The 10,639-nt window shown below is 50.4% G+C and overlaps 2 non-coding genes and 1 pseudogene across 2 annotated transcripts; all 3 read left to right on the forward strand.

The window, feature by feature from the left end:
* The first annotated feature begins 4,257 nt into the window (after positions 1-4,257).
* LOC126975146 (small subunit ribosomal RNA) lies at positions 4,258-6,162 on the forward strand. Its single transcript, XR_007731652.1, has one exon. It is a non-coding gene; the product is annotated as a small subunit ribosomal RNA (ribosomal RNA).
* A 375-nt stretch (positions 6,163-6,537) lies between these two features.
* Positions 6,538-6,694, forward strand: LOC126975136 (5.8S ribosomal RNA). Its single transcript, XR_007731644.1, has one exon. It is a non-coding gene; the product is annotated as a 5.8S ribosomal RNA (ribosomal RNA).
* A 539-nt stretch (positions 6,695-7,233) lies between these two features.
* LOC126975162 (large subunit ribosomal RNA) overlaps positions 7,234-10,639 on the forward strand; it is a 4,683-nt pseudogene continuing 1,277 nt past the window's right edge.

Consider the following 10,639-nt stretch of genomic DNA (forward strand, 5'->3'; position numbering starts at 1 on the left):
CTGAGGAGAATTTCTCCAGGCTGATGAGATATGCCGCAAGTTGGTACCGTGTCAGGAGAGTGATGGAGGGGTAAACCAAGACGGTGACGAAGACAGAGAAAGGAAGACCAAGAGAAGAAGAGGAGATTAGGAAGAAGGAGAGCCCGGCGACGAAGAAGCCGTATCTGTGGTCGGCCGCCCCCAGAAAGGGGGAGAGGGCCATCTAGGGACGCATATTAAAAAAGAGAACTTGTAGGGAGTCAAGAAAATGTGCCGGACCTCAAATCCGGTACATCTCCCGCTGTTTCGGTCGGTACCTAGGTCTTGATGACCGAAAGGTCGGTAAGACCATGGGAAGGAGGTGGGTTATGTCCCTATCTACTATCTAGCGAAACCACAGCCAAGGGAACGGGCTTGGGAGAATCAGCGGGGAAAGAAGACCCTGTTGAGCTTGACTCTAGTCTGGCATTGTAAGGAGACATGAGAGGTGTAGCATAAGTGGGAGATCGTTCGCGGTCGTCGCTGAAAAACCACTACTTTCATTGTTTCATTACTTACTCGGTTGGGCGGAAGCGGTGCGCGGTCGATAATATCGGCGGGCGTACGGTGTTTCGTTCCAAGCGTGCAGAGTGGCGACGTGGCGGCAACGCTCGTCGCCGTACAACTCCCGCGTGATCCGGTTCGAGGACACTGCCAGGCGGGGAGTTTGACTGGGGCGGTACATCTGTCAAAGAATAACGCAGGTGTCCTAAGGCCAGCTCAGCGAGGACAGAAACCTCGCGTGGAGCAAAAGGGCAAAAGCTGGCTTGATCCAGATGTTCAGTACGCATAGGGACTGCGAAAGCACGGCCTATCGATCCTTTAGTATAAAGAGTTTTTAGCAAGAGGTGCCAGAAAAGTTACCACAGGGATAACTGGCTTGTGGCGGCCAAGCGTTCATAGCGACGTTGCTTTTTGATCCTTCGATGTCGGCTCTTCCTATCATTGCGAAGCAAAATTCGCCAAGCGTTGGATTGTTCACCCATCAAAAGGGAACGTGAGCTGGGTTTAGACCGTCGTGAGACAGGTTAGTTTTACCCTCCTGATGGCGTGTCGTTGAGATAGTAATACTGCTCAGTACGAGAGGAACCGCAGTTTCGGACATTTGGTTCATGCACTCGGCCGAGCGGCCGGTGGTGCGAAGCTACCATCCGCGGGATTATGCCTGAACGCCTCTAAGGCCGAAGCCAGCCTAGCCGAATCCGGCAAGGATATACTCACTGTGGAGCCCCGAGTGTCGGGAGGCTCTAAACAATGTGACTTTACTAGTCGCGTTTTATTCGTAAGACGCGACGTCGAAGCCCATTTGGAACGCGACGAACGGTGCGAGCGGTATTAACACGTGCACCACGGCGTCGAAGTTTCGAATTTACCTCAGTTCGATGTCGGGGCTCGGAATAGTCTGTAGACGACTTACGTTCCTGGCGGGGTGTTGTGCTCGGTAGAGCAGCGTCGTGCTGCGATCTGTTGAGACTCAGCCCTACGCCAGGTGATTCGTCCGAGGACGCATCGTCGCCGAGAAGCAGAGTTGTGTGTGTGTGTGTGTGTGTGTGCAAACAAACAACAGGCCAACATATAATATTATAATAACATAATAATATAAATAATATTATCATGATATTTCGTCGTGACGGACGCGTCACGCGATTTCTCATGATTATAAAATTTTACAATATATTATTATTTATTATAGTTGAAAGACGTGGTTGATGTTGTACACGGCGACTACTCTAATGATAACGAGTACGATCATTTTCAGGTTATTATGTCGAGTCGAGTGTTGTGATAAGTGTACATCGCCGTCGGCGGCGGCGGCTCCGGTGGTGTTGGGCGCGCTGCGCAAATTCCAAAAGCGAGTACGATCGGCCCCAATAGCGGGTACGGTCGATTCCTCAATAGCGAGTACCGCCTAGCGCGAGGAGCGCGGCGCTCCCTGCCGGTCTCCCCGGACGGATATCTCACTTACTTGTTTTCTCCAATAACGAGTACCGCCGAGCGCGAGGAGCGCGGCGCTCCCTGCCGGTCTCCATCTTTTCTCTTGTTCCTTGTACACCAGAACATTATAGTTTTTGACCAATATTCGTGTCCCCTAATAATTGCATGTTCTGTCCGTTTTTTTTTTTAAATTAAATAAAATAAATTATTAATTATTAATTTATCATAAAAATACCTACGAGAAAAAGTGTAGGTGATAAAATTATCTATAAAAAATGTACCGATACTTTTTTTCCTACGAGCCACCGTTTCTGAGATAATAACTATTCAAAAACTTATAAAAACGCGCTAAGTACACTACTACCTCATAGGTGGCGTGGAAACTCACTTTTTGAATCTAACACTAAGTATTGATACATTTTTAATGGATAATTTTACGATCTACAATTTTTGTCCGAGATACTTTTATGATAAAACTTACCTACCGTTTTGCTGAAAATCGCGAAAAACGAATGTGATTAAGTAAGTAAGTAAGTACGTAAGTAAGTAAGTAAGCAACTAAGTAAGTAAGTAAATAGGTAAGTAAGTAAGTAAGTAAGAAAGAATTACGTTTAAAGATATTTATTTCTCATTAAAAACATAATATTGTCACTTACATGAGAACATAAAAATATGATGTAATAATTTATCCGCCGTTCTTTAGATGTTCAGTACATACATGTTACACATTATAGTACTTATTCTTCTTCACAAAATTTAAGATTACACACTTTTACAGGGCACTGTCACATAACAAACAATTTCAGACATGTGTTTTATAAAAACTTTGAAACAATATAGTCTGATAGGTCACGTTTAAATGTTTTTAGTGACCTAATCTTTTTGAGAGATGAAGGTAGACTATTAAAAAGTGGTGCGCCCTCGTAAATAAACATACGCTTGCCGTAATTTGTTCTTGTCTTAGGTAGTATCAAGTAGCTGGCTCGTCTCGTGCTGCGTTTAGACGCATGTTTAGTTTGGGTGAGTAAGATTGATGTATGATAAGAATTTTGATTTGATTTGAAATATATTTTTTTTTGGAGGTTTTTTATTTGGTTTCGGAGGGAAAATGAAATGTACGTGTCGCGCGTTTATTACTGAACATTATCGTACTCGTTATTAATAAAGTTAAAAAAAAAAAAAAAAAAAAAAAAAAAAAAAAAAAAAAAAACGATTTTTTCTTCGAAGCCGCAATGCATATTCAATATTATGTTATTAATAAATAGTAAAATCAAATCAAAATCACTTTATTCACATATCAGAGAGTTTACACGTTCATATCGTTCGCGTGCACCACACATACGGCAGTCGGCGTCGAGAGTCGAGTCCGTAGCGAACGGTTCGCGACGCCGAATTCAACGCCGCTCAAGTTTTTTCTTGTAAAAAGAGTGAAAAACGCACGCGACAAAAATACAAAAACGCACATCACGGTGGTGTTGTTTTATTATTCTCGTCGTCGTCATCGTCATTCATATTTTATTTAATATATATTTATATTTGAGTAAGTTTGTGAATGCGCGCGATGATAACGACGATGATATAATAACAATACGGTTGTTGGTACTCTCGGGGCAGAGCTGGTGTGTCTGTGTCTGTGTTTGTGTCGCGCGTTGTTTTATATGTTCTTTTTTTACAATATAAAAAATGAGACAGACTCACCGCGCTGTGTCGATCGAGCGTTTTCGAGTTTCCCTATGCGGATGATATTTGATTTGGTGATTTGAAAGGTTTTTTGTGATTTCGTTTCTCATAATTCCTCTCTTCACTCTCTCTATAGTATCATACGCTGCGGCGATCCTCGTCACGTTGAAAGCGATCGTGTAAATTTTTTGCGCGCACCAAGACGCCGACTGGGCTTCGACGGTTTCCCTCTGTTAAGATTTTTAACGTGAGGGCCCGCAAGCCGGAACGCGTCGCGCATTTCACGCGTGCGAGACGTTCACGCTCCTCTCAAGCACCGGGCGTCGATCCGATTTGTGATCACGACGTGTACCGATATTAATACGTTGATACCGCTTCTATTGCGTGTCATCATTTTTATTATTACCCGAAGGGACTCTCGTTACTGAACTTTCATAACATACAATCGGCCCATCGCCGATTTATGATTCGTTCAACGCGCACCGTATGCCTTTGAGATATATAGTATACAGTGCGCGAACGGATATCTCACGATATGTTCAAGATGTCATAGTCGCGACGCCCTAAGGGGAGATCGCGACGCATGACGCGCTGAGCGCGACAACAATCGTTGTTTGCAGCAGCTCCCTGGTTGATCCTGCCAGTAGTTATATGCTTGTCTCAAAGATTAAGCCATGCATGTCTCAGTGCAAGCCGTATTAAGGCGATACCGCGAATGGCTCAATATATCAGTTTTGGTTCCTTAGATCTTACTCAGTTACTTGGATAACTGTGGTAATTCTAGAGCTAATACATGCAATCAGAGCTCTGACCAGTGATGGGATGAGTGCTTTTATTAGATCAAAACCAATCGACGGAGGGCCTCGCGTCCGAAGTCGTTAATTTTGATGAATCTGGATAACTTTTGCCGATCGCATGGTCCAGTACCGGCGACGCATCTTTCAAATGTCTGCCTTATCAACTTTCGATGGTAGTTTCTGCGACTACCATGGTTGTCACGGGTAACGGGGAATCAGGGTTCGATTCCGGAGAGGGAGCCTGAGAAACGGCTACCACATCCAAGGAAGGCAGCAGGCGCGCAAATTACCCACTCCCGGCACGGGGAGGTAGTGACGAAAAATAACGATACGGGACTCTTACGAGGCCTCGTAATCGGAATGAGTACACTTTAAATATTTTAACGAGGAACAATTGGAGGGCAAGTCTGGTGCCAGCAGCCGCGGTAATTCCAGCTCCAATAGCGTATACTAAAATTGTTGCGGTTAAAAAGCTCGTAGTTGCATTTGTGCGCCGCGCTGTCGGTGCATCGCATCCGCGGTGATACTGACACGTCTGCGGAGCATATCGTCGGTGAGCCGGCGGTAAAACGCCGGTTCAATATCAAAATCCTATCGCGGTGCTCTTCAGTGAGTGTCGAGATGGGCCGACAATTTTACTTTGAACAAATTAGAGTGCTCAAAGCGGGCTCAAAATGCCGCTTGAATATTTCGTGCATGGAATAATAGAATATGATCTCGGTTCTATTTTGTTGGTTTTCAGAACTCCGAGGTAATGATTAATAGGGATAACTGGGGGCATTCGTATTGCGACGTTAGAGGTGAAATTCTTGGATCGTCGCAAGACGAACATCAGCGAAAGCATTTGCCAAAGGTGTTTTCATCAATCAAGAACGAAAGTTAGAGGTTCGAAGGCGATTAGATACCGCCCTAGTTCTAACCGTAAATATGTCATCTAGCGATCCGCCGACGTTACTACAATGGCTCGGCGGGCAGCTTCCGGGAAACCAAAGATTTTGGACTCCGGGGGGAGTATGGTTGCAAAGCTGAAACTTAAAGGAATTGACGGAAGGGCACCACCAGGAGTGGAGCCTGCGGCTTAATTTGACTCAACACGGGAAATCTCACCAGGCCCGGACACCGGAAGGATTGACAGATTAACAGCTCTTTCTTGATTCGGTGGGTGGTGGTGCATGGCCGTTCTTAGTTGGTGGAGCGATTTGTCTGGTTAATTCCGGTAACGAACGAGACTCTAGCCTGCTAAATAGGCGTCGTCATTTAGGTGTGCGCGGCTTCAGGGTCGCGCAACTCACTGGCGGCGTATTAAAATTCTTCTTAGAGGGACCGGCGGCTTCGAGCCGCACGAGATTGAGCAATAACAGGTCTGTGATGCCCTTAGATGTCCTGGGCCGCACGCGCGCTACACTGAAGGAATCAACATGTTCTCCCTGGCCTAGAGGCCCGGGCAACCCGTTGAAACTCCTTCGTGCTGGGGATTGGGGTTTGCAATTATCCCCCATAAACGAGGAATTCCTAGTAAGCGCGAGTCATAAGCTCGCGTTGATTACGTCCCTGCCCTTTGTACACACCGCCCGTCGCTACTACCGATTGAATGATTTAGTGAGGTCTTCGGACCGACACGCGGTGGCTTCGCGGCCGTCGGCGTTGCTGGGAAGTTGACCAAACTTGATCATTTAGAGGAAGTAAAAGTCGTAACAAGGTTTCCGTAGGGGAACCTGCGGAAGGATCATTAACGTGTAACGGTCGCGTGCGCGAGCGTTGTCGCCGACACGCTTCGCTCACAGCCGACTGTTGACGATGATAACTTCAATCACGTGTCAATCACTGATTATTTTCGCGCTCGCGATGTGCTCTCTGTGCTCCGTTGTCGCGTTTGCCGCGCGCGCGCTGACATCTCCCGCCGCATGTGGGGGGTGTCCGGCACGACGTCTCCGGCACGACGCTTCGGCGGGCGCGGTTCGCATGTACGCGACGCGCGTGCGTCTCGCGACGCGCTCATGTCGAGTGCGAAGCGAGTCGAGATCACGACGTACGCGCAATGCGTGCGTCACATAATATTTTGTTACACACAGAGATCGTTCACGTATTTTCTAAATATAAAAACTATTACCCTGAACGGTGGATCACTTGGCTCGCGGGTCGATGAAGAACGCAGTTAACTGCGCGTCATAGTGTGAACTGCAGGACACATTTGAACATCGACATTTCGAACGCACATTGCGGTCCGTGGAGAAATATCCAGGACCACTCCTGTCTGAGGGCCGGCTGCATAAAAGAATACGACGACGCCGTCGCTGTATGCTGACAACACTGTTTGCGCGCCTAAAAAACGTGTAAAACGAGTGACGGTCTTCGGGCCGGGCTCGGGTAAACCCCGCCGGTTTTCCGGGGCCCGCTCGATCCGTTCGAAAATGTAAAATAAGCCGCAACGCGTGGTGCTGTTCGCGTGCAACGCCGTCTCCGCCTCACGCCCGACGTGGGTCACGGAGACGGGCGCGGTACCGGGGCGCGCTCGTTCGCTGTCACACGCGGATATCTCGTGATTAATTTTAATTAATCTATGCAGAGCTCTCTATGTGAACGGCGTGCGTGGCTGCGCCTTCGGTTCGCGTCCCGTGCGCTGCACGTGTTATTTCGGCCCGACGTGAGCGTGCAAACGAGTAGGCGGACTCGACGTCCGAAGGGCGCTTCGATCGCGGTACGTGCGCGGGTCGACGATACGTCGTTGAGACTTATTGGCGGCGCGCGCACGACGGTGTCGCTGCGCTGACGGATATCGTGTCTGCCTCATACTTTTTATCGTTGGCCTCAGATCAGGGAGGATCACCCGCCGAATTTAAGCATATTAGTAAGCGGAGGAAAAGAAACTAACCAGGATTCCCTCAGTAGCGGCGAGCGAACAGGGATAAGCCCAGCGCCGAATCCCGCGGTCGTCACGGTCGCGGGACATGTGGTGTTAGGGAGGTTCCGCTTTCTCGCGGTCGCCGCTCCCGTCCAAGTTCGTCTTGAACGGGGCCGTTTTCCCATAGAGGGTGCCAGGCCCGTAGCGACGGAGCGAGTCCGCGAGAGGGACTCTCCTCAGAGTCGGGTTGCTTGAGAGTGCAGCCCTAAGTGGGTGGTAAACTCCATCTAAGGCTAAATATAACCGCGAGACCGATAGCGAACAAGTACCGTGAGGGAAAGTTGAAAAGAACTTTGAAGAGAGAGTTCAAGAGTACGTGAAACCGTTCAGGGGTAAACCTGCGAAACTCGAATGAACGAACGGAGAGATTCATCGTCACTCCGGGGCGTACGGCGGCGTGCCGCGATGTGCGCGAGACTCGTGCTCGCGTTCACCGGTCGCCGCCGTTGACGCACCCGGACGGCGTGCACTTCTCTCTTAGTACACATTATGCATCGCGACCCGTTCGTCTGTTCGGCCTAAGCGTTGTCCGGGAGCCGGGCGGCTGCGCGTTCACGCGCACAGCCGTCCGACCGTGACGATCGCCGGCCGGCGGCGGACGGTACTTGTCATGAAACGCGCACGCGTCTCCATCCGGGGACGCGTCCGGCCCGACGCGAGCGAGAGTCGTCGTCGACATCCTGCCCTTGTGCGGATGCTGACGCGACGCCGCTGTCGTCGCAGCCGTGTAGTCTCGGACTGTGCGCGTATCAGTCGGCGATGTTACTGTTTCGGGCACTCGCAGGACCCGTCTTGAAACACGGACCAAGGAGTCTAGCATGTGTGCGAGTCATTGAGTTATGAATTCAAACAGACAAAACTGAAAGGCGCAACGAAAGTGAAGGCGCGCGCTTGTCGCGCGCTCAGGGAGGATGGAGCGTCGGTCGTCAAAAATCGATCTCTCGCACTCCCGAGGCGTCTCGTTTCCAATCAGCGAATGCGGGCGCGCTCTGAGCACAGATGCTGGGACCCGAAAGATGGTGAACTATGCCTGGTCAGGTCGAAGTCAGGGGAAACCCTGATGGAGGACCGTAGCGATTCTGACGTGCAAATCGATCGTCGGAACTGGGTATAGGGGCGAAAGACTAATCGAACCATCTAGTAGCTGGTTCCGTCCGAAGTTTCCCTCAGGATAGCTGGCGTCGACTCGTAACAGTCTCATCCGGTAAAGCGAATGATTAGAGGCATTGGGGCCGAAACGACCTCAACCTATTCTCAAACTTTAAATGGGTGAGAACTCCGGCTTACTCGAACGATGAAGCCGGAGATCTGATGACGGTGCCAAGTGGGCCAATTTTGGTAAGCAGAACTGGCGCTGTGGGATGAACCAAACGTAGTGTTAAGGCGCCTAAAAAACGCTCATGGGACACCATGAAAGGCGTTGGTCGCTCATGACAGCAGGACGGTGGCCATGGAAGTCGGAATCCGCTAAGGAGTGTGCAACGACTCACCTGCCGAAGCGACCAGCCCTGAAAATGGATGGCGCTGAAGCGTTTTGCCTATACACTACCGTTACCGGCAATCGGCGCGTGCGTGTCAAAGCGCACGCGTATTATGCCGTAACGAGTAGGACGTGCGCGGCGGAGTGCGCAGAAGGGTCTGGGCGTGAGCCCGCCTGGAGCCTCCGTCGGTGCAGATCTTGGTGGTAGTAGCAAATACTCCAGCGAGGCCCTGGAGGACTGACGTGGAGAAGGGTTTCGCGTGAACAGTAGTTGCTCGCGAGTCAGTCGATCCTAAGCTCAAGGAGAGATCTTATGTCGATGCGGCGTGTTTATATATATTTTGTGTATATGATAAATAACGCCCTTTGAGCGAAAGGGAATCCGGTTCCTATTCCGGAACCCGGCAGCGGAACCGTTTCAATAATCGTTCTCTCGTTTCTCAAGCGAGTGTTCGACGGGGTAACCCAAAGTGGCCTGAAGACGCCGCCGAGTGGTCCGGGAAGAGTTTTCTTTTCTGCCTGAGCGTTCGAGTTCCATGGAATCCTATAGAAGGGAGATATGGTTCGGAACGCGAAGAGCACCGCATTTGCGGCGGTGTCCGGATACTCTCTGCGGACCTTGAAAATTCAGGTGAGGGATGTACGTGGAGATGTCGCGCCGGCTCGTACCCATATCCGCAGCAGGTCTCCAAGGTGAAGAGCCTCTAGTCGATAGAATAATGTAGGTAAGGGAAGTCGGCAAATTGGATCCGTAACTTCGGAATAAGGATTGGCTCTGAGGACCGGGGCGTGTCGGGTTTGGACGGGAAGCGGATGCGGCCGTTGCCGGGCCTGGTCGATGCTCGCGCGTGTCTCCATCGCAAGGTGGTCTCGCGCGTCGTGCTGAATCCGGACCCGCGTTCCGGCCTTTCGCGGATCTTCCTAGCCGTAAGTCCGCGTCGGTTTCGTCTCGTGCGCGATCGGCGCGGTACTGTACGACCGCCGTTCAACGGTCAGCTCAGAACTGGCACGGACAAGGGGAATCCGACTGTCTAATTAAAACAAAGCATTGCGATGGCCCTCGCGGGTGTTGACGCAATGTGATTTCTGCCCAGTGCTCTGAATGTCAACGTGAAGAAATTCAAGCAAGCGCGGGTAAAATGGTGGAGATAACGGGAGCAAAACAGGCGCGATGTATGTTGTCACGTCTGTTATTAGACAGTCGGTATAGGGTGTTCAGCTGTACTTCAGGGAGCTCACCCAAAAAAGTTGGTCAATTAGCCACCCCATCTCGGTTATCCGAGCAACGGGCGCGGTGGCCTTCAATTGATCTGAAGTAGATGGTTCCGAAAGGTTCCTCGGCGGTTACCCGTCAAACGTGGTGGAGGTAGCTTTACCGACACGGGAGCTATGGGGGAGGGGAGCCCACTGGGAGGCTACCAGTGCCCCTCCATTGGCGTCGGACTCGTAGTGGCTTGGCGCCAGGTGTTGATAGGACAAATGTGGGGAGATTGTTGTCCATTTGTTTGCGTATAGCATATCTCTCAATAGGAGACGGCCAGTGTGGGCTGGGTCCCGATCTCCGCCTCTGGTTCGTATGGGCGAAACGTCTGTGGAGTACCGCGACTGGGGGTGCTTGCCGCCTGGGTTAACAGGCGAAATTGAAGAGTCATAATTGGTTGTCTGTGACCCTCTACGTCTGACCAACGCACTATACCGGGACTGGAGCGAAAGCTGTTGTGCTGTAACCTACCTAGTAGGCGGTGTGCGTTGGGATTCTAGCAGTTAGAAAGGCAGACAGTAAGTACCGCCATCCGACGTCGGGCCGGGTGCGCTGGGGGGCTTGCC

Source organism: Leptidea sinapis, chromosome 34 (genome assembly GCF_905404315.1).
Source record: "Leptidea sinapis chromosome 34, ilLepSina1.1, whole genome shotgun sequence".
Taxonomy (NCBI): Eukaryota; Metazoa; Arthropoda; class Insecta; order Lepidoptera; family Pieridae; genus Leptidea; species Leptidea sinapis.